The 21,627-nt window shown below is 45.1% G+C and overlaps 1 long non-coding RNA gene across 3 annotated transcripts; it reads right to left on the bottom strand.

Moving 5' to 3' along the window:
- Positions 1-16,656: 16,656 nt before the first annotated feature.
- Positions 16,657-21,129, bottom strand: LOC102393984. Of its 3 annotated transcripts, none has more exons than XR_328480.4 (5): positions 21,069-21,129; positions 20,421-20,537; positions 20,074-20,125; positions 19,067-19,183; positions 16,657-17,550 (listed from the first exon to the last, which is right to left on the bottom strand). It is a non-coding gene; the product is annotated as an uncharacterized LOC102393984 (long non-coding RNA). The 3 variants fall into 3 exon arrangements; XR_003108606.3 differs by lacking the exon at positions 16,657-17,550 and adding an exon at positions 18,081-18,254; XR_006640908.1 differs by lacking the exon at positions 16,657-17,550 and having other exon boundaries at positions 18,685-19,183.
- Between the last annotated feature and the right edge of the window lie 498 nt (positions 21,130-21,627).

Raw genomic sequence — 21,627 nt, 5'->3', positions numbered from 1 at the left:
TGTGGCATTAAATACATTCGCATTATTGTGTTACCATCACTCTATACATTTCTAGAACCTCTTCATCATCCCAATAGAAACTCCTGTACCTGTGAAACAATGGCTCTCATTTCCCCACCTCTCAGCCCTGGTAACCACTTTCTGTCTTTATGAATTTGCCTATTCTGTATAACTCGTATCAATGGAGTAATCTAGGATCTGCCCTTTTGTGTCCGGTTTCTTTCACTTAACATAGTGTTTTCAAGGTTCCTCCATGTTGTAGCGTGTCTCAGTATTTCATTCTTTTTAACGGCTGAATATTATTCCCTTGTAGGTATATTTCACGTTTTGTTTATCCTTCACTCTGTCAATGGACACTTGGTTGTTTCCACCTTTTGGCTATTATGGATAATGCTTCTATGAGTATATATAGGTATCTGGCATATAGGTATCTGTTTGAATCCCTACTTTCCATTATTATTTTTTAATTTATTTTTAATTAGAGGACAATTGCTTTACAATGTTGTGTTGGTTTCTGCTGTATAAGAATGTGACTCAGTCTTAAGTGTATGTATATTCCCTTTCTCTTGAGCCTCTCTCCCACCTCCACCAACCCAGCCCTCTAGGTCATCCCAGAGCAGCAGGCTGAGTTCTCTGAGTTATGCAGCAACTTCCCACTGGCTATCTATTTTCACAAGGGAGTGTATATTTGTCAACGCTACTCTGTCCATTTGTGCCACCCTCTCCTTCCCCCACTGTGTCCTCAAGTCCATCTTCTATGTCTGTGCCTCTGTTCCTGCCCTACAAATAGGTTCATCAGTACCTTTTTCCTAGATTCTATATATATATATGCATTAATATACAGTATTTGTTTTTCTCTTTCTAACTTATTTCACTCTGTATGACAGTCTCTAGGTTCATCCACCTCATTTCAATGGACTCAAATTCATTCCTTTTTATGTCTGAATAATATTCCATTGTATATATGTACCACAACTTCTTTATACAGTTATCTGTCGATGGACGTCTAGGTTGCCTCTTGTCCTGGCTATTGTAAATAGTGCTGCAATGAACATTGGGGTACACGTGTCTTTTTGAATTATGGTTTTCTCAGGGTATATGCCCAATAGTGGGATTGCACGGTCACATGGTAGTTTTATTCTTAGTTTTTTAAGGAATCTCCTTACTGTTCTCCATGATGGTTGTATCATTTGCATTCCCACCAATAGTACAAGATGGTTCCCTTTTCTCCACATCCTCTCCAGCATTTATTGTTTGTAGATTTTTTTGATGAGGGCCAGAAGATCAGTGTGAGGTGTTACCTCATTGTAGTTTTGATGTGCATTTCTCTAATAATGAGCAATGTTGAGCATCTTTTCATGTGTTTGTTGGCCACCTGTATGACTTCTGGGGAGAAGTGTCTGATTAGCTCTTCTGCCCATTTTTTGATTGAGTTGTTTGTTTTTCTTTTTAATTCTTTGGGGTATATACCTAGAAGTAGAATTGCTGGATCATATCATTGGAACTACTGATGCTGAAGCTGAAGCTCCAATACTTTGGCCACCTAATGTGAGAAGCCAACTCATTGGAAAAGACCCTGATGCTGGGAAAGATCGAGGGTAGGAGGAGAAGCGGGTGACAGAGGGTGACATGGTTGGATAGCATCATCATCTACTCAATGGATATGAGTTTGAGCAAACTCCAAGAGATAGCGAAGGACAGGGAAGACGGGGGTGCTGCAGTTCATGGGGTTGCAAAGAGTGGGACACGACTTAGTGAATGAACCACAATGGCTATTTTATTTTTAACTTTTTGAGGAACCACCAAACTTTTTCCTTTTCTACCCTTTTGAGTGAAAAGGAATTCTATTAATACACAGATAATCGTGTAAGCTGTGGCAATCCCATGCAAATTGGGATGTATGGTTGTCTTTTGTGTATATAGACATATGGAAGAAATGTGGCAGAGAAAACTGTTTCCCTGTATATGTTCTCTGCTTGGCCTATAAAATTTAGGTGTGTATGTGGCTACTCAGAATGAAATCCATATTTCCAAGGCTGCCTTGTGACAAGGCATAACTGTGAAACTAAGTTCTGGCCAGTGGGATATGTAACAGCCACTACCGTTTCCAGGGGGGGTCCTTACAGGGATCTCTTTCTCCTGACTGGGATGGAAATATCCTGGCTGCTAGATCTCAGAACAGAGATGATTTAGGAAAGGAAGATGCACAAGGCAGTGAGATGGGGTTGAAGGAGGCTGGGTCTCTCATGCCTGCTGGAATCCCTAATGCCAGCTGTGGACCATCTACCTCTGGACTTTTACCAGGGGCAAAATTAAATTTTTGTTTGGTTTGAGGTTTTCTAATTCTTCCAGGTATTCTCAGTAGCTAGTTACTGATTGTTTTAGTGCTTGAAATGTGATAGTTATGATCTTGGGGTTAAGTTGGTGGAAACCCAACCTTAAGTCTGGCTTTCTTTGATTTGTTCAGCGCTAGACAATTTCAAGCTCCCTCACCCAATACACCTCCTCCTTCCTTTTCTTCTCAGCCCTGTGCTCCCCCTTCTGTGGCAAACAAAGCCCCTCAGCCTGGACCCTCACTTCCAGCAGCTTGCTCTCACTGGCAACCGGAGAAGCTGGCTGTGTCCCAGCAGCTATGGGAAAGAGGCTCCTCCGGGCCCCCTCACCTTCTACGCCCGGAGCTCTAACTCTGCAGTCTCCTCCTGCCAGCCCTTCACTGTTTGTCTCTTCAAGCCACCTCCCGCCACTGTTTACTCATCGAAAACTCGGCACCAGGGCCCCAGGCAGGGGCAGGCAGTGGAAAGCAGAGGGGCCAGAGAGCTGGGCTCATGGTTGACCTCGGGGTCTGAACTGCTGTCATGAGGAGCTTGGCATGAGATTTCTGGGGAAATCTTAGTCCCTAGCATCCCCTCCAGCTGTTCTGCATACCCACTTCCCCTGCCTTTCTGAAGCATTCAGCCTCCCCATTTCTCCCCACCCTGAATTTCTTTCTCTTGGCCTCACGGTAAGCAGGCTGTTTTTGTCACTCTCTTGAACAATTTATTGTCTCTCCAGCCTCACCAGCATTTCTGACTCCTTCTGTGCTCCTAACCCTCACCCCTGCCTCCTCGAAGGCAGGAGTCAGCAGACTTTCTGTAAAGGGCAAGACTGCAAATATCTTAGGCTTTGCTATCCTTTTGCTGTCCCTTGTAGCAAGAAAGCAACCGTAGACAATAGGTAAATGAATGGGTGGGGCTGTGCTCCAATTAAATTTTATTTACAAAAACTGGCAGCTGGAAAAAAAACAAAACAAAACAAAACTGGCAGCTATTCTTTGCCAGCCCCTTCTCTAGGGCATTGTTCTGCCAGGAATCCCTGTTCTCTTCTGGATTTTTAATTTCTTTCCCTGTGTCAATTTCTTTTCCATATTCTATGAATATGTTCAAGTATCTGCCTCTCAATGGGAAAACAGCTGAAAGGGGAGAGAGGATGAGTCAAGGGTGAGGGAACACAGAACAGTCTGGGGCTGAATTTGAAGGAGAGAGCAAGAGATTGAAAGTGATTTCAATGAACATACATCAGGAGCAAGTCCTCGTAATGATTATATCTAAAGCATTAGAATAATAAGAAACTAGCCTTTTAACTAACTGAAGTAGTTTCCAGGGCAACACCAAAGAGAACCTAGATCATTGAGGATTAGCTTTGACTGGCAGAAACTGGAAAATCCAAAAAAATGATGACCTAAACAAGATAAGAGTTACTCTTTCCCTAAATAAAAACTGAGAGACACATAGCCCATGGAGGGAACGGTTCCTCCACAATGACAGGGATTCTGGCCCCCTCGGCCCTTTTACTGTGCCATTTACATCTTCCACTTCCAACATCACCTCATAATACAAGGTGGCTGCTTGAGTTCCAGCAGTCATCTCTGTCTTCTAGCCAACAGGCAGAAGGAAAGGTAAAGAATCACTGAGCACACCTTCCCCCCACACTCCATGGTGTGTGTGTGTACGTGTGCTAAGTCACTTCAGTTGTATCCGACTCTTTGCGACCCCATAGACTATAGCCCACCAGGATCCTTTGTCCATGGGATTCTCCAGGCAAGAATACTGGAGTGGGTTGCCATGCCCTACTCCAGGGATCTTCCCCACCCAGGTATCGAACCCACGTCTCTCATATCTCCTACGCTGGGAGGCAGTTCTTTACCACTAGCGCCACCTGGGAAGCCCCACTCCAGGATGAGCGGCTTCTGTAATGACTTCCAGGTATCCCTGCCTCCCAGTATTCATATCTTTGTATAACCCCTTCTCCTGAGGATGGCCTGGACTTATTTATTCACTTCTGGAAGACATAGGAGACATGGGTTCAATCCCTGGGTCAGGAAGATCAGCTGGAGAAGGAAATGGCAACCCACTCTAGTATTCTTGCCTGGGAAATCTCACGGACAGTGGAGCCTGGTGGGCTACAGTTCATGGCGTTGCAAAAGAGTTGGACATGACTGAGTGGCTGAGCACATGCACACAGAGAAGATAATACAGGAGACGTGGTAAAATGTTCCTTTCAAGATTAGTCCATGAAAAGATGGTGGTTCTGTGTTATGTGCTAGCTTTCCCTTTCTCTTGGATGGCTCACTCTGGGAAAATCCAGCTGCCATGTTGCAGGGCTGTCCTGTGCAGAGCCTCATTGGAGGGAATTTGGAAATGCATCTTTCAAGGACTGCCGATAGCCACAGGAGTGAGCGCAAATGCAAATCCCCCACCACACATACCCGCAGCAGGGTCTTGGGTGATTGTCGCCCCAGCTGATACCTTGATCACATGAGAAAGAACCACCCAGCTAAGTTGCTTCTTGATTCCTAACCTGCAGAAACTTTAAGAAACAAATGTTTCTTGTTTCCAGGTTTGTAGCTTTGGGATAATTTTTAATGCAGCAATAGATAAAACATTCCCCTTTGAGAATACTTTCCAGAAGTGCCTTCACCAAGCATGTCTATAGCTGATTGGTCAAAACTTGCTCCACGACCACATCTAGTTGCAAGTGGTGCTGGAAAACATAGTCTTTATGCGGAGAGTGGCAAATGTCCAGCTAAAAATTGAGAATTCTAAATGAAGAAGGGATATTGAGAACTACTGCCCATCCCTAGAACAATGACAGTGACCAGAGATATGGCTTGAGGTGATTACCTTCAATGAAAGTTGTGGAACGGATCACTGGAGAGAGGAATGAGTTGGCCATATTGGCTTAAACAAAACAATCTGGGAATGGAGTCAGATTCCCAAGGTTCTCAGGGGCTGAGCAGTGAGGGGGCAAACACCTGAACTAAACCGAGGCTCTGGTAGGAAGAAGGAAGGGTGTGTGAACGCTGGGAAGTCGACCAACAGTGTTCTTGCAGACTGAATACTGTATAAGAGGGTGAAGATTGGTTTTCTTCCTTCTCACCTTCCATAGTCTCCTGTGGAGACACAGACAAAAGACTCTGCTACACATTTCGTCCAACAATTCCAGAACCACTTTGTCCAGCCCAGCCCAGATCACCCCATGAGGCTGAGACGCACACATCCAACTGTCCACTGCCAACGGGCCACAGTCCATCCACAGGTCCCTCTATTGCAAGGACTTCACCAACAGTGTTAACTCACTAGGGCTGCCATGATGACATAGCACAGGCTGGGTGGCTTAAACAACGGAAATGCATTTTGGGGGGACTTCCCTGGCAGTCCAATGGTTAAGACTCCTCCATGCTTCCACTGCAGGGGGTTCAGGTTCAATCCCAGGTCGGGGAACTAAGATCCAGCCTGAAAAAAGAAAAGAAAAACAAAATGTATTTTCTCACTTCTGGAGTCTAGAAGTCCAAGATCAAGATGTCAGCAGGTTTGGTTTCTGCTGAGACCTCTCTCCTTGACTGGCAGATGGCTACCCTGAACTCTTTTTACAATACCACGTGACCACATGTATGGTTCTTCTTCAATGTGCTCAGTCATTCGGTCATGTCTGACTCCTTGAGACCCCATGGACTTTAGCTCACCAGGCTCCTCTGTCCATGGGATGTTCCAGGCAAGAATACTGGAGAGGGGTGCCATTTCCTTCTTTTCCCACACCAACAACCAATTCTCCAGCTCTTGAGATATCAGCTGCTGCTGCTACTACTGCTAAGTTGCTTCAGTCGTGTCCGACTCTGTGCGACCCCATAGACGGCAGCCCACCAGGCTCCCCCATCCCTGGGGTTCTCCAGGCAAGAACACTGGAGTGAGTTGCCATTTCCTTCTCCAATGCATGAAAGTGAAAAGTGAAAGTGAAGTCACTCAGTCGTGTCCGACTCTTAGTGACCCCATGGACTGCAGCCCACCAGGCTCCTCCATCCATGGGATTTTCCAAGCAAGAGTACTGGAGTGGGATGCCATTGCCTTCTCCAAGATATCAGCTGGGTGCCCAACAATTCAATCAATTCTGACACAAACTGCCCAGAATAGGCACCAGACCGTACAGGTTAGGGCTCAGTCTCACAAGGACTGTCCCCTATTTCATATGCCAATCGCCATTCTCAGACTTCTCATATGTGTGTATGTGTGTATATATATATATATATATATATATATCCTCCCCCACCTTAATCTTTTGACTGCACCACACAGCATGTGGGATCTTAGTTCCCTGACCAGGGATCGAACCTGCATTGACCGGAGTCTCAACACTGGACAGCCAGGGAAGTCCCAGGCTTCCCATGCTTCTGACGGAGGCTCTAAATTAGGGGTTTCCATGACCCCCTCTTCCAGTGCAACTATTTCTTAAGATGGCTCACTCAGGAAGGCAGTTTCCTGACTATTCTCCATTATAAAGGACACAACTGAGGAACAGGGGATGGAAGAGACACACCGGGCAGGCAGAATATGGGGGAGGGGGTGAAGCCTCCCAGCACGTCGATGCATTCCCCAACCTGGAAGCTCCATGCTGCTGCTGCTGCTGCTAAATCGCTTCAGTCGTGTCCCACTCTGTGTAACCCCATAGACGGCAGCCCACCAGGCTTCCCCGTCCCTGGGATTCTCCAGGCAAGAACACTGGAGTGGGTTGCCATTAGGGTTTACGAAGATTCCATCATGGAGGAATGATCAATCCAATCAGGCCCCTCCCTTCTTCCCAGAAGTGAGTGGGTAAAGATGGAGTTGAAAGTTCCATCTCTCTAATCCCAAGGCTTCCTCCTTTGGTAAGGAGCTTCCATCTTGAAGCTATCCAGGGGGCCCACCAAGAGTCACCTCATTAGCATAAACTCCAGTATGATTGAAAGGGGCTTATTATGAATAACAAGACACTCCTCTCACCCCCATTGCTCAGAAAATTACTAGGATTTTAGGAAGTCTTTGCCATGAAGTAGGGCATGTGTGCTAAGTCACTTCAGTCATGTCCCAGTCTTTGTGACCCCATAGACTGTAGCCCTCCAGGCTCCTCTGTCCGTGGGATTCTCCAGGCAAGAATACTAGAGTGGGTTGCCATTTCCTCTTCCCGGGGATCTTCCCGACCCAGGGATCGAACACACATCTCCTATGTCTCCTGCATTGGCAGGCGGGTACTTTACCAGTAATGCCACATAGGAAGCCCATAAAATGGGGATGAAAGACCAAATGTATATTTCTTATATCATAACATCACAACTACCTTCTCCCTATGTCCTCACATGGTCTGTTTTCTGTGTGATCCAATCACTGCTATCTGTTCCTCTTCTTATTAAACACCAGTCTTGCCTGGAAAATTCCATGGAACAAGAATCCTGGTGGGCTACACAGTCCATGGGGTTGTAAAAAGTCAGATATGACTGAGCTCACTTTCATTCACATACACATAGTGGATTAAGGGCCTCATTTTAGCTTAAATACCTCTTTAAACATCTTATCTTTAAATAAGTTACATTCTGAGATACTGGGCATTGGGACTTTATGAATTTGTGGGTGGGACATAACTGACCTTTAACATCATCTTGCTCCAGAAATCTTCCCTTTCATTCACGCACGATTCATTCAACAAACTTATACTGGACATATATACAGATGGCACTAAAAGCCTGCCCAGGGGTAGAGAATGGTATTAGAGGGCCAAGAACTAAGCCTTGGGGAGTGCAGCATTTTTTTTTTTTTTTTTTCAATTTTGGCTGCACCACGTAGCTTGCAAGATCTTAGTTCCCTGACTAGGGATCCTGTGCCCCTGGCAGTGAAAGGATGGAGTCCTAACCACTGAACCACCATGGAATTCCACTCAGCATTTTAAAGACAGAGGAGGGCCCAGAAAAGGAAACTAAGGAGGAGTGAAGGCTGCCCTTTCTGGCATGTGGATCTTCTCATTCTCTCCTCTGGCTCTTTGGCCCTTCCTCACTTTGAGCCCCGCTCCTGCCTCTTGGGGGGCTTCCCAAGTGGCGCTAATGGTAAAGAAACCACCTGTTAATGAAGGAGACATAAAGAGACACAGGTTGGATCCCTGGATCAGGAAGATCCCCTGGAGAAGGGCATGGCAACCCACTCCAGTATTCTTGCCTGGAGAATCCCATGGACAAATGAGTCTGGCGGGCTGCAGTCCATGGGGTCACAAAGAGTCAGACACCATTGAATGCACACGCACCTCTTCCCCTTGGGACTCCCCATCCCTCCAGGCATGAGAGAAGCCCTTCTGGTGTCATATTTCAGTTGGATGTCAGCGCAGCCCTCTTGCGCTTGGGTGTTTACCACTTTCCAAGAGGATGATGCCCAGATGGGGGTAGAAATGGGGGTTGCCCTGTACTCTTAACAGGGATATAACATCTTAGGTGTTCAGTTTAAACTCTGCATCAGCAGAAGCTGTAGCTGTTTCGCCCCTCAGTTCCCAAAAGGCAAACTGACCTTCCCACCACAGAATTCATTTCTTCTAACTCCACACTGTCCAGTCCAATGAAAAACACAATTTCCGGGACTTCCCTGGCGGTCCAGTGGCTAAGACTTTGAGCGCCCAATGCAGCGGGCCCAGGTTCGAACCCTGATCAGGGAACTAGATCCCATGTGCCACAACTAAAGATTCCTGCATGCCACAACTAAGACCCAGAGCAGCCAAATAAATAAATAAATATTTTAAACAAACAAACAAGCACAATTTCTTCTGACTGATAAGGTTTTGCTCTGTTCCCTAAAGAAATGATAAAAATTCCTTGGGCTTTTTGACCCCAAATGCATTTGCTTTCCTCCTGGGGATTATTTCCATAAAAATGTTATATGGTAATGCCTCCACCTGAGGTACCAGGGAAGGATAGCACTTTCTGGCATAAGTCTTCTCTGATTCCCAAATTCCTCCTTTAATCTAGGAAAGGTTTGGTTCCTTCTGCCACACTGTTGAAACCAGAGAAAGGGTAGGAGTTGTGTTCTGATGCTTTCTCTTTGCCCTGCAATGTACTACACAAGGCCATTTACTGAGAGTGAAAGAGGAAGGCAAAGAAGTACATAGTTCAGCGGAAAGAAAAGAAAAAAGATTAGCAAGAGTCTTGTGAAGACCAGGAGAGAGAGCTGACCAGAGATGCTGGGTAATGTTCTCAGCAATATTAGAAGGCCCAGGGAGACAGGTGACCCTGAATTTTAAGCCAGACCAGCTGCCCATACCGCGTACGGCTGCCTGGTACATCGCTGCCTCCTCTCCCTGTCTCCTCTTCCTGGTTAATAATGCTACTGTCCCCTACCTGGAAACCTCAGCTCCACAAGGAGCCAGTCACTCAACCACCAAGCTTATAGATTCAATTGCTTACATATTCCTCACACCCATCCCCTCTGCAATGTTCTTTCATTGTGTAAAACAAATTCTTCATTGGACTCCTACTTCTCTCCTTTCCATTACTCCAGCCAGCTTTTACAGTAACTTTTCAGATGCCTTTCAAATTCTCAGAAATTTGGTGATGTCATTCTTTTATTTAAAGCCCACCATGGGTTCCCTGTCACAACCCTATCATCCGTGGGCTTCGTTCTGAAAGCAGTGCAAACCACCGGAGGGCTTTGAGCGTGACATGATTCAATTCACATGTTGGAAACATCACTCTGGCTTTTATGTGGAGAATGGCTTTGATGCGGGGGTGGGGGGGTGGGGGGGGTGGCGGGAAGAGCAGCTGCAGGAAAGACCAGTGAGGACATCTTCTGATGCAGGTGAAGTTCAGGCCACATTGCTGGTGGTGGGGATAGAGATACAGGGAGAGATTTCAGCCCGGTGGTCCAGTGGTTAGGACTCCACGCTTTCACTGCCATGAGCCTGGGTTCAGTCCCTGGTTGGGGAACTAGGATCCCACAAGCTTCACAGTGCCACCAAAAAATAAATGAATAAAATAAACTATAAAATAAACACGGTGGCTCAGTGGTAAAGAATCTGCCTGCCCATGCAGGAGACTCCGGTTCAATCCCTGGGTCAGGAAGAACTCTTGGAGAAGGAAATGACAACCCACTCCGGTATTCTTGACTGGAGAATTCTATGGATAGTGGAGCTGGTGGGCTATGGTCCACGGGGTCCCAGAGAGTCAGACACGACTGAGCGACTAAGCACGCACTTTGGTCTAAGCATGCCAATAAATTGGGTACAGATTCTGTGGGAGAGGGGGCTGTTAAGAAAGACCCTTTACTTTTGGAGATTCCCCAAGTATTTGTCTGGAGAAGGAAATGGCAACCCACTCCAGTACTCTTGCCTAGAAAATCCCATAGATGGAGGAGCCTGGTAGGCTACAGTCCATGGGGTCACGAAGAGCCGGACATGAATGAATGACTTCACTTTCACTTTTCACTTTCACGCATTGGAGAAGGAAATGGCAACCCACTCCAGTGTTCTTGCCTGGAGAATCCCAGGGACGGGGGAGCCTAGTGAGCTGCCGTCTATGGGGTCGCACAGAGTCAGACACGACTGAAGCGACTTAGCAGCGGCGGCAAGTCCTTGTCTTCTGCAGCACTTCACTCTTCCCCCAAGACGTGACTCTCAGTCTTGCCATTGCTCCACAGTCACTTCCAGCTCCTTAAAGGATATGATTCTTTAAGGTCCATGACCCTCTTCCACTCCAATTTTATTAGCTCTCTCTGGGAAAGCTCAGTTACCCCTTAGCTTCAACTCTTAACTATATGTGACATTTTCCAAGTCTGCCTCTCCATTCTTGTTTATCATGTTGCAATCAGTCTTTCTGTAGGTGCCTCATTGAACATGCCCAAAACAGAACCTATTCCTTGACCCTCAATCATGCCCCATTTTCTGTACTCTTGATCTCAATGCTTTCACCATCTCTCCAAATATTCCTCACTGTCTACTAGAACATCATCATCGTCTTTCTCTCCTTAATCCATATATGCTGTGAGCCAACAAATTCCATGGTCCTTAAATACATTTGTCATTCAGTGTTTCTAGCCATTTCCAAAGTCACAGGTTTATTTCCATTCCGCATTATCTCTTGCTTGAACTATCTTACCTCCATGAACCACTTTCTCTAGCTTTTCCCTCTGGGTTTCTGTTGCTTAGAATTAGCATTTCCCTGGGATTGCTCCTCATATGGCTTGGTCAAAGTTCAGGTGACGTCATCAGGAACCAGTCTCATATCTCCTCCATGCTCTGCTTCCTCCACGATGACTCTTCCTAGGTTCCATTCCCCCTGTGCCACAGATACTCTGGTCTTTCTCATTCAAGTCAGGAAGTAAGACCTAAAATTGAGCCTCACTGGCTCTGATTGGCCAGATTTGCATCATGAACCCCATCTTGAACCAATGATTGTGTTCAAGAGTATAGAATGTTTTTATTGACTTAAGACTAGCTCACATGCTTCATCCTTGGTAAGGGGCTGGAAGAAGTTTCATCCAGAGCATTATGGTTGAAAGTAGGGGAAGAATGGTTCCCTTAAGGCAAAACCAGGGTACCATTATCTCAAGAAGGCAGATTGGATGCAGATCATCATCTACTGCAAGTTTCCTCTTCCTGTATCCCTTTTCTTAGTGAGCAGTACCATCCTTAACCATCTGAGGGAATCCTTGGCACATCCCCCACATCCAGTCAAATCCCACCAAATGCCAAGATTCTAATCAACTTTTCCTTTCTTTCCTCAATGACAGGTTGCAATAAACTGTCTTATATATTCATAGTCATTCATTCCTTCCAACCCATAACATGGAGCTTCCCAGGTGGCTCAGACGGTAAAGAACCTGCCTGCAATGCGGGAGAGCCAGGTTCAATCCCTAGGTCTAGAAAGATCCCCTGGAAAAGGGAATGGCTACTCACACTAGCATTCCTGCATGGAGAATTCCATGGACAAAGGAACCTGGTGGGCTACAGCCCATGGGGTCACAAAGAGTTGGATGCAACTGAGAGAGTAATACTTTTTTTTTCCACCCTTCACATATCTCCCTGGCCTACTGCTTTGGATCTTGCCACTTGATCTGCTTTGGCCAGTGGGATGTGAGTGTAGGCAACCTTTATCACAACTGAGCAGAGCTTTAAACCCAATCGTGTGGCTTGTCTGGGGGGCTTTTGCGCCAACACTCCACTATGAGAACACGTCTCAGAAGGTGGCTGTTCCTTCATCCTGGGTTCCAGGAAGAAAAGATTTGTGCGGCTGCATTTAGAAGAAGGGGCTTCCTAGGTGGCGCTCGTGGTGAAGAACTAGTCTGCCAATGCAAGAGGCATAAGAGACGTGGGTTCAATCTCTGGGTCAGGAAGATCCCCTGGAGGAGACAATGGCAGCTCACTCCAGTATTCTTGCCTGGAGAATCCCATGGACAGAGGAACCTGGAAGGCTGCAGTCCATAGGGTTGCAAAGAGTCGGACAAGACTGAAGCCACTTAGTATGCACACCTCTAGAGGAAAGATAGCTAAACTACAACCTTTGTGTTTCTTGAGCAAAAAATAAAGTGTATGTGGCCACATGCCATGAGATTTTAAAGTATTTGTTATGCAGCGTAACTTAGAGAAAGCTGAGTATTACATACACCTGAGTTCGAGTCCTTATCATTTCTACCAGGATCACTGCCAGCATTCCCCACTCCCACTGCAGCATCCTCCCCACCATCCTCCTTGCTGGTCATCTGGCCTCCTTCTGCCCATTCTCCACATTGCAGACACAGAGATCTTTCTAAAGGGCATATCTGATCACACAACCTCCCTGCTTACCTCCAAAGCCTCATTTTTCAGATAAAATTCAATCTCCTGGGAATTCCTTGGCGGTCCAGTGGTGAGGATTCCAAGATTCCACTGCCTGGGGCACAGATTCAATCCCTGGTCAGGGACCTAAAATCCCGCTGGCTGAGCAGCGCGGTAAAAAATTTTAATTTAATTTTAAAATTCAATCTCCTTTAAGCACACCCCAGTTTTTCAGGAGCTTATCCAGATCTTCAAGCTTACGCCTTCCCCATACAGGCACCCATTCCCCCAGTCTCACTGAATCCCAGTGAAGTTACTGAATGCACCCACTCTGCTGGCTCTGCCTACCATGTTCTGCTCCTCACTCACCTAGGTGTTGCTTAGTTGTTCATCAAGGTCTACCTCTACCCATATCTTCTTTGCCTTTTTTTTTTTTTTTTTTTTTTTGGGCCATGACTCATGGCTTGCGGGATCTCAGTTCCCCGATCAGGGATTAAACCTGGGCCACGGCAGTGAAAGCACCAAAGCCTAACCGCCAGACCACCAGGAAACCCCCAGCCATCCATACTTTCCATTATGGAAGCCCCAGCCCACAGTGGAATTAGGTCTCTTCTCCTTCCTCTGTGCTCCCATAGCACAGTGTGCCCAACTACTCCTCCTGTAGTGCGAGGTTCCCTAATCTCACTCCTTCCTGGCCCCAAAGTCCCACAAGGTCAAGGACAGCGTCTGGTTTACCTCTGTGTTCCCTGGGCTTGGTGATCCCTGGCACAAAGTGTGTGGTGATACTTGGAAGATGACTCAATAAAAACACATGAATACACGTGTCAGATTTTCTGCAACCTATTTCTCCAAATCAGTCAATCTTCTACATTGCTGCCAGAGTTGTCTTCCAATAAACAAGATTTGTTCATGTGACTTCCTTGCTAAAAAACTATTCAGGCTTGTCTTTGCTCTTACTTACTTGTCTCATTCTAATTTCATCCACTGTTTTGACCTCAGGCTGTATCCTGATGATGCCCAAATTTCCAGCCCAGAACTTTCTCCAGTTATATATATATATTAAACTGCCTATTGTACTTAACCTACTCAGTTAGGGTCTCACAGGAACCTCAAATTGGAAGAATCAGATGAACATTTTCTTTCTCGAAACTCCTTCCTCTCTTGTGTTTTCTCTCAATAAATAGCATCATCGACCACTGAATTGCCCAAACCTGACATCTGGGAGTCGCCCTTTAGAAATGGGTTAAGAGCATGAACTTGGCAGCCAGATAAATGACTTCAGATGCTGGTTCTGCTGCTTAGTACCTAGGTGGCTTCAAGCAAGTTCCTTAACCTTCTTTAAATCTGTACATTCTCATCGTGGCAGACATACCTTCCCGATCACTGAGACCACTGAACAACAGAGTCATGCTGGGCAGGTAATATCACGTGGAAAGTCCTTACCAAATAGTAGCTTTTATTATTATACTGATCTTCTCTCTCCTTCTCCCTGTCATCCAGCCACTAAGTCTGGTGATTCTATTTTCTCAATCTCTGGAATTTGACCCATCCTCACCAGCCCCACTGCCACCCTCTCGGTCCAACCACCTGTCTTCTGTCATCTGATGATGTCAGAAGCTTCCTAACCAGTCTTCTGGACCCCACTTTTGCCCCCTTTCAATCCTTTCCTCACACTTCGACTGTGGCTTTTTCTGAAAACCAACTCAGTTCATGTTAACTTCTGGCTGGGCCAAACTTCTTTCAGTTCCTCAAATGGCCAGAGCGCTCTGTTCTCCCTCCACAAGTGCTGTTTCCTCTTCCGGGCCTGTGGTCTCCAGCTCCACAGGCTGGCTCCCTTGTCCTTCTGCTCCTCATGTAAACATCAGGCTGCCCACCTACAAGGCTCTCTTTGATGACTCTGCTCTGTGTCAGTTTCCTCCAAAGTGCCTCAATGTCCTATATTATAGCACTCATCACGGCACCATAATGATGGCTTTAGTGACTGTCACCCCTCACTAGACCAGGAACTCCAAAAGGTTAAGTCTCTGTTTTGTTCACCACGGTATCGCTAGGATTTAGCACAGGCCTGGCCCATAATTGGATCTCAGTACATTTTAAAATTATTTGGACTTTCCTGGTGGTACAGTGGATAAGAATTTGCCTGCCAATACATGGGACACGAGTCTGATCCCTGGACCGGGAAGGTTCCACGTGCCACGGAAGAACTACAAATCCCATGGGCCACAGCTACTGAGCCTGCGCCCTAGGGCCCATGAGCTGCAACTACTGAGTCCACGTGCTGAAACTACTGAAGCCCGTGCGCCTAGAGCCTGTGCTCTGCCAAGAGAGGCCACTGCAATAAGAAGCCCAGGCACCGCAACTAGAGAGTAGCCCTGCTTGCCACAACTAGAGAAAGCCCATGCACAGCAACAGAGACCCAGCACAGCCAAGAAATAATAAATAAAATAAAACTTACATTTAATAGGTGAAATGTACACCTAGTAGAAAACCCAAAAGGTGCAAAGAGATGTACAGTAAAAAATAAATCTCTTTTCACCCTGATTACCCAATCATCACTATATCTATTTTCTTAAGGGTCCTTCCAAGACATTCTGTGCAAATCCAAGCATATATGTACATATACCGCAGGCGTGGTAGCATATTATATACAGTATTCTACACCTGGCTATTTTTCTTTTTCTTTTTTTCTTTCTTTTCTTTCGGCTACACTGTGCAGCTTTCAAGATCTTAGATCCCAGACCAGGCCACAGCAGTAAGAGCACTAGGTCCTAACCACTGGACCATCAGGGAATTCCCTGTATTTTTTTCTTAACAATGTATCTTAAAAGATATTCATTTTCAGCCTGTATAACTTAAAAAATAATCTGCATGTTCCTTTGTAAAGATGTATCTTAAATTACTGAAGCAGTCCCCAGCCGCTAGGTATTTGTTTTCCATCTGTGCTATTATAAACAAAGTTACCCTGAAGATCTTTGAACGTATCATTTCACAGATAACTGAATCCATACCTTTCTCGACCTTAAAATGTGGTGACGTCCCTAGAAATCCACCATAAGTTGAAAATATTGTAAGTCAAAAGTGCCTTTAGGGCTTCCCTGGTGGCTCAGTGGTAGAGAATCTGCCTGCCAATGCAGGAGACATGGGTTTGATCCCTGATCCTGGAACACCCCACATGCGGAGAAGTAACTACGCCCATGGGCCACAACTGCTGAACCCACGTGCAGCAACTATGGAAGCCTGTGTGCCTAGAGCCTGTGCTCTGCAGCAAAAGAAGCCGCTGCAATGAGAAGCCTGCACACTGCAACTGCAGTGTGGCCCCCTCACTCGCTGCAGCAGAGGCCCAGATGCAGCAACAAAGACCCAGCACAGCCAACTGCAGTGTGGCCCCCTCACTCGCTGCAGCAGAAGGCCCAGATGCAGCAACAAAGACCCAGCACAGCCAACTGCAGTGTGGCCCCCTCACTCGCTGCAGCAGAGGCCCAGGTGCAGCAACAAAGACCCAGCACAGCCAACTGCAGTGTGGCCCCCTCACTCGCTGCAGCAGAAGGCCCAGATGCAGCAACAAAGACCCAGCACAGCCATAAATAAGATAAACACAACAAATACATCTTTATAAAAAATGCATTTAACACTCCTTAAAAGCACATCAAGCTTAGCCAAGCCAACCTTAAACATGCTCAGAACACTTACATTAGCCTTCAGCTGGGCAAAACGATCCAACACAAAGCCTATTTAATAATAAAGTGTTGACTACCTCATGTCATTTTTTGAATACTGTACTGAAAGTGAAACACAGAATGACCGTCTGGGTTCAGAATGGTTGTAGCCATATCGGTTGTTTACCCTGGTGATCACATGGCTGGCTGGGAGCTGTGGCTGCTGCCCTGACCAATATCCTGAGAGAATTTTCTCCCAAATACTGCTAGCCTGGGAAAAGACCCAAATTCAAAGTTTGAAGTATGCTTTCTACTGAGTGAATGTTGCTTTCACACCATCCCAAGGTTGAACCATCAGAAGTTAGGGACTGTGTGTGTCATAGGATAAATTCCTAGAAATGAAAGGGCTGGAGTCAAACCACACCCGCATTTCACACTGTGCTAGATGTGCCAAACTCGTCTTGAAGTTCACTAGTTTACACACCCGTGTGTAATGTACTGCTATATATCCTTCACATGCTTGTCAGCACAATATTACCAGACGCCTTGATCCCTGGCTGATCTGGTAATAGCAAAAAGAATGCCGTCATAGCTTTGTCATCTCTTTTTATACCTGAGGGTGAGCATCCCATTTGCAAAGTTAAAAGACAAATGACAAAGTGGGAAATTACAAATCATCAATCAGACAAAGACAAACGAACTGACAGAAAACTGAACGAAAACTTGAACTGGGGACTTCTCTGATGCTCCAGTGGTCAGGACACCCATACTTCCACTCTAGGGCACGGGTTCATTCCCTGGTTGGGGAACTAGATCCCATATTCTGTGAAGAACAGCAAAAAAAAAAAAAAAAAAAAAAAACAGTGTAAAAATAAACAAAACTTGAACTGGCACTTCATAAAAGAAGATATCCAAATGGGCATTAAGGGAAATATGAATTAAAATCACACCAAGACTGCACTGTATACTCACCCGAGTAGCTCAAATTAAGAAGTCTGACAATACCAAATGTCCCCGATGATGTGGAGAATAGGAACTCTCACAGACTTCTGGCAGGAGTGTAAATTGATAAACTGCTCAGAAAAGCTGAAGATATGAATGCTTTATATCCCAGAAATTCTACTCTTGGCATCTATGGTCCTTGAGAAAGTCTCGCCCATGTGTACCAGATAAGTTAAAGGAATTTCAGGGCAAAACTGTTTTTATTAGGAAAAAAAAAATGTAAAACCTTAACTATCCATTCTAGTAAAGTGGAAAATAAATTGTTTACTCATTTTTATAATTTTTTATAAAAATATTTTAATGTTTAATAATTAAAAATAAAACATATAATATTTTGGAAAAAATAGCCTCTTCTTCCCGTCCGCATTTGCAGGTCCGGTGAGAAGTTCGTGGGGTTTCTCAGTTACCGGCAGGTGCGAGAGCTAGGCATCACAACGCGACTTCGAGTGGCCTCGAGCTTTGATTGATGAGAAATGTGCCTTCACAGACATCAGTGTCATTCAAGGATGTGAGTGTGAAGTTTACCTGGAAGGAGTGGCAGCATGTGAATCCTGCTCAGAGGACCCTGTACAGAGATGTGATGCTGGAGAACCATAGCCACCTTGTCTCACTGGTGGCCATGTATGGATGTGAGAGCTGGACTGTGAAGAAAGCTGAGCACTGAAGAATTGATGCTTTCGAACTGTGGTGCTGGAGAAGACTCTTTAAAGTACCTTGGACTGCGAGGAGATCCAACCAGTCCATCCTAAAGGAGATCAGCCCTGGATGTACATTGGAAGCTGAAACTCCAATACTCTTTGGCCACCTCATGTAAAGAGTTGACTCATTGGAAAAGACCCTGATGCTGGGAGGGATTGGGGGCAGGAGGAGAAGGGGACGACAGAGGATGAGATGTCTGGATGGCATCACCGACTCGATGGACATGAGTTTGAGTGAACTCTGGGAGTTGGTGATGGACAGGGAGGCCTGGCGTGCTGTGATTCATGGGGTCGCAAAGAGTTGGACACGACTGAGTGACTGAACTGAACTGAACTGAACCTGAATATCCAATGTGCCTAAAAGCAGATTTTTAAAAAGTTTGCTTTTTCAGAATGCTGCCACTTGACCCTTTTTATCTGTTGTATTTAGAGTGGCATGCTCACTGCCATCTTAGGTTTGGGCATAGGTCTGGCATGTTACATGGGAAGTGAAATATCCTGGGCAAGAGCAGTCAAACATAAAATAAACATGAGAAATTAATAAAAGTAGGCTTTTGGAAATAGGGTGAAGCATGAGATTAAAGGATCTCAGTTAATAGAAACTGTTACTATATGTTCAGCAGTGCATGGGATACTTACATGGAGCTTAGTCCTGGTTGAGACAAGTTTTGGGGTGACTTCCCTGGACGTTCCAGTTGTTAGTTCCACTGCAGGGTTCATGGATTCCATCCCTGGTCAGAGAACTAAGACCTCACACTGGATGTTGTATGGCAAAAAATAAATAAATAAATAAATAAAATAAAAAAGACTAGGCTCAGGAGAGTGAGTAATCATAACGAAAGGGAAAACTTATTTGATGTTCAACAGTGTTGTTGAACAACCCTGATGTAATAAACTAAGGCATCAGAGCCAGCATGTAGAAATGGATTCGTTCCAGGTCAGTGTGTTATTTTATGTCTCATCAATTTTTAACTTCTGTACATTTATATACCTGTGAATTTCTTCAGGAGGGTTTGAACTATAGAATTGCTTCTTTAATCAGGAGAAAAATCAGTGCAAGTATGAATTTGTTTTAGTGTTTATATGTGGAGTTGAAATGAGGAAACTCCAGCTGAAGGTTATTGACTACTCAGTATCCTACCACTGTGATCTCTAGTTGAATGTATAAGGACCTAGACATTGATTTTATTCCACAGTCCAATTCCTTCTTTGATATAGTGTTGAAAACCATTACTGACAGATTTCTTTTGCAATTCTACCTACTGCTGAGAATCAGTCATCCTAAACTCTAATTTTCATGTTTCTTACTGAACCACTTTTTAGAGTTCTCTAGAATCTATTAATTTTCTGTTATTTTTAAAATTCAGGTTTATAGTGATAATCATAATTTTGGTCTTTGTTTCTCAAGGAGTATAGGAACACATTTGGAATTTGTTTATTTTGATAAGATTTGGTGACTAAAAACCAAATGGTCAAATAAAATATAAGACACATATAAAAAAAAAATATTTTGGAAAAAATAAATCTCCACAACAGTGGAAAACCATACAGTAACAGAATGAAGGAATCACCACTTCATGCATCCACATAGCTGGGTTGCATAAAAATGCAAGCTAAATAAGTCACAAAAGAAGAACACGACTCACCTTATATAAAGGTCAAAAACAGGTGAGCTACACTTCTGTACAGTGTCTGAGGCTGCAAACACAGAAGGAAAAACTACATTAAAAAGATAAAGAAGGGCTTCCATGGTTGCTCGGTGGTAAAGAATCCACCTGCCAATACAGGAGACATGGGTTCAATCCCTGATCTGGGAAGATCCCACACGACACAAAGCAACGAAGCCCGTGCGCCACATCTACTGAGCCTGTGCTCCAGAGACCAAGTGCCACAACTACTGAGTCCTCAGGCTCCAGAGACCGCGCTTTGCAATAAGAGATGCCACTGCAATGAGAAGCCCAAGCGCCATAACTAGAGAGTAGCCCCCACTCACCGCAAATAGAGAAAAGCCCTGCTGAGATGCTGGCTTGATTTATTTCACTGTGTGGGTGATGGTTCCGAAAGTGTCGGCTACGTCTTTAAAATGTAGGTTTATGTTTCATACACTCCTCTGTGGGTATGATAAAAAAATAAAAGAAGTTCAGAATGACATACGTATAATACCACTTAATTAAAAAGAAAAAAGTTTTAAAAATATAAAGAAATAGACATTTATTTCCTCATCTATGCGCTGATCAGCTCTGGGAGCTTATGGAAGAAACTGGTAACAAAGATCATCACTGGAATGAGGCAATGGGTCACTGAGGGGCAGAAGCAGGAAGAAAAAGATACTTCTGGGGACTTCCCTGGTGGTCCAGTGGCTAAGACCCCATGGTCCCAATGCAGGGGGCCCAGGTTTGATCCCTGATTAGGGAACTAGAAACCACATGCCTGAACTAAGACCCAGTACAGCCAAATAAATGAATATTTTTTTTAAAAAAAGAAGAAAGAAAAGATACCTTTCACAGTGTTAAATCATGTTAATATACTACTCAGTTAAAAATACATTTGCATTAAAGAAAACAAGTTCTGTTGGTATTTTCTCTCTTGATCTATTACTACATAACAAGTAGCAAATTTAGTGGCTTTAAACAATACATACCTTTATTATCTCACAGTTTAGGTGGGTCCATCCTAAAGGAGATCAATCCTGAGTGTTCATTGGAAGGACTGATGTTGAAGCTGAAACTCCAATACTTTGGCCACCTGATGCGAAGAGCTGACTCATCTGAAAAGACCCTGATGCTGGGAAAGACTGAAGACAGGAGGAGAAGGGGACGCCAGAGGATGAGATGGTTGGATGGCATCACTGACTCAATGCACATGAGTTTGAGGAGGCCTGGCGTGCTGCAGTCTGTGGGGTCACAAAGAGTCGGACATGACTGAGCGACTGAACTGAGCTGAACTTAGGTGGGTCAGGAGTGCAGGCATAGCTTAGCTGAGTCCTTGACTCAGGGTCTCCCAGGGCTGCACAAGGGCTGGGCAGTATTTTCACTGGGAGGCTCACATGGGGAAGAATCTATTTCCAAGCTCATTCAGATGGTTGGCAGAATTCATTTCTTAGTAGCTGTATGACTGAGGGCCCCAGGTTTTTGTCCCAATTCCTTGAGACCACTTTGCCAGGTGGGCTTCCCAGCGGGGCTGCTCTAAATGCAGTCATA

Source organism: Bubalus bubalis, chromosome 4 (genome assembly GCF_019923935.1).
Source record: "Bubalus bubalis isolate 160015118507 breed Murrah chromosome 4, NDDB_SH_1, whole genome shotgun sequence".
NCBI classification, from domain to species: Eukaryota; Metazoa; Chordata; class Mammalia; order Artiodactyla; family Bovidae; genus Bubalus; species Bubalus bubalis.
This window is presented reverse-complemented; position numbering and strand designations above follow the sequence as displayed.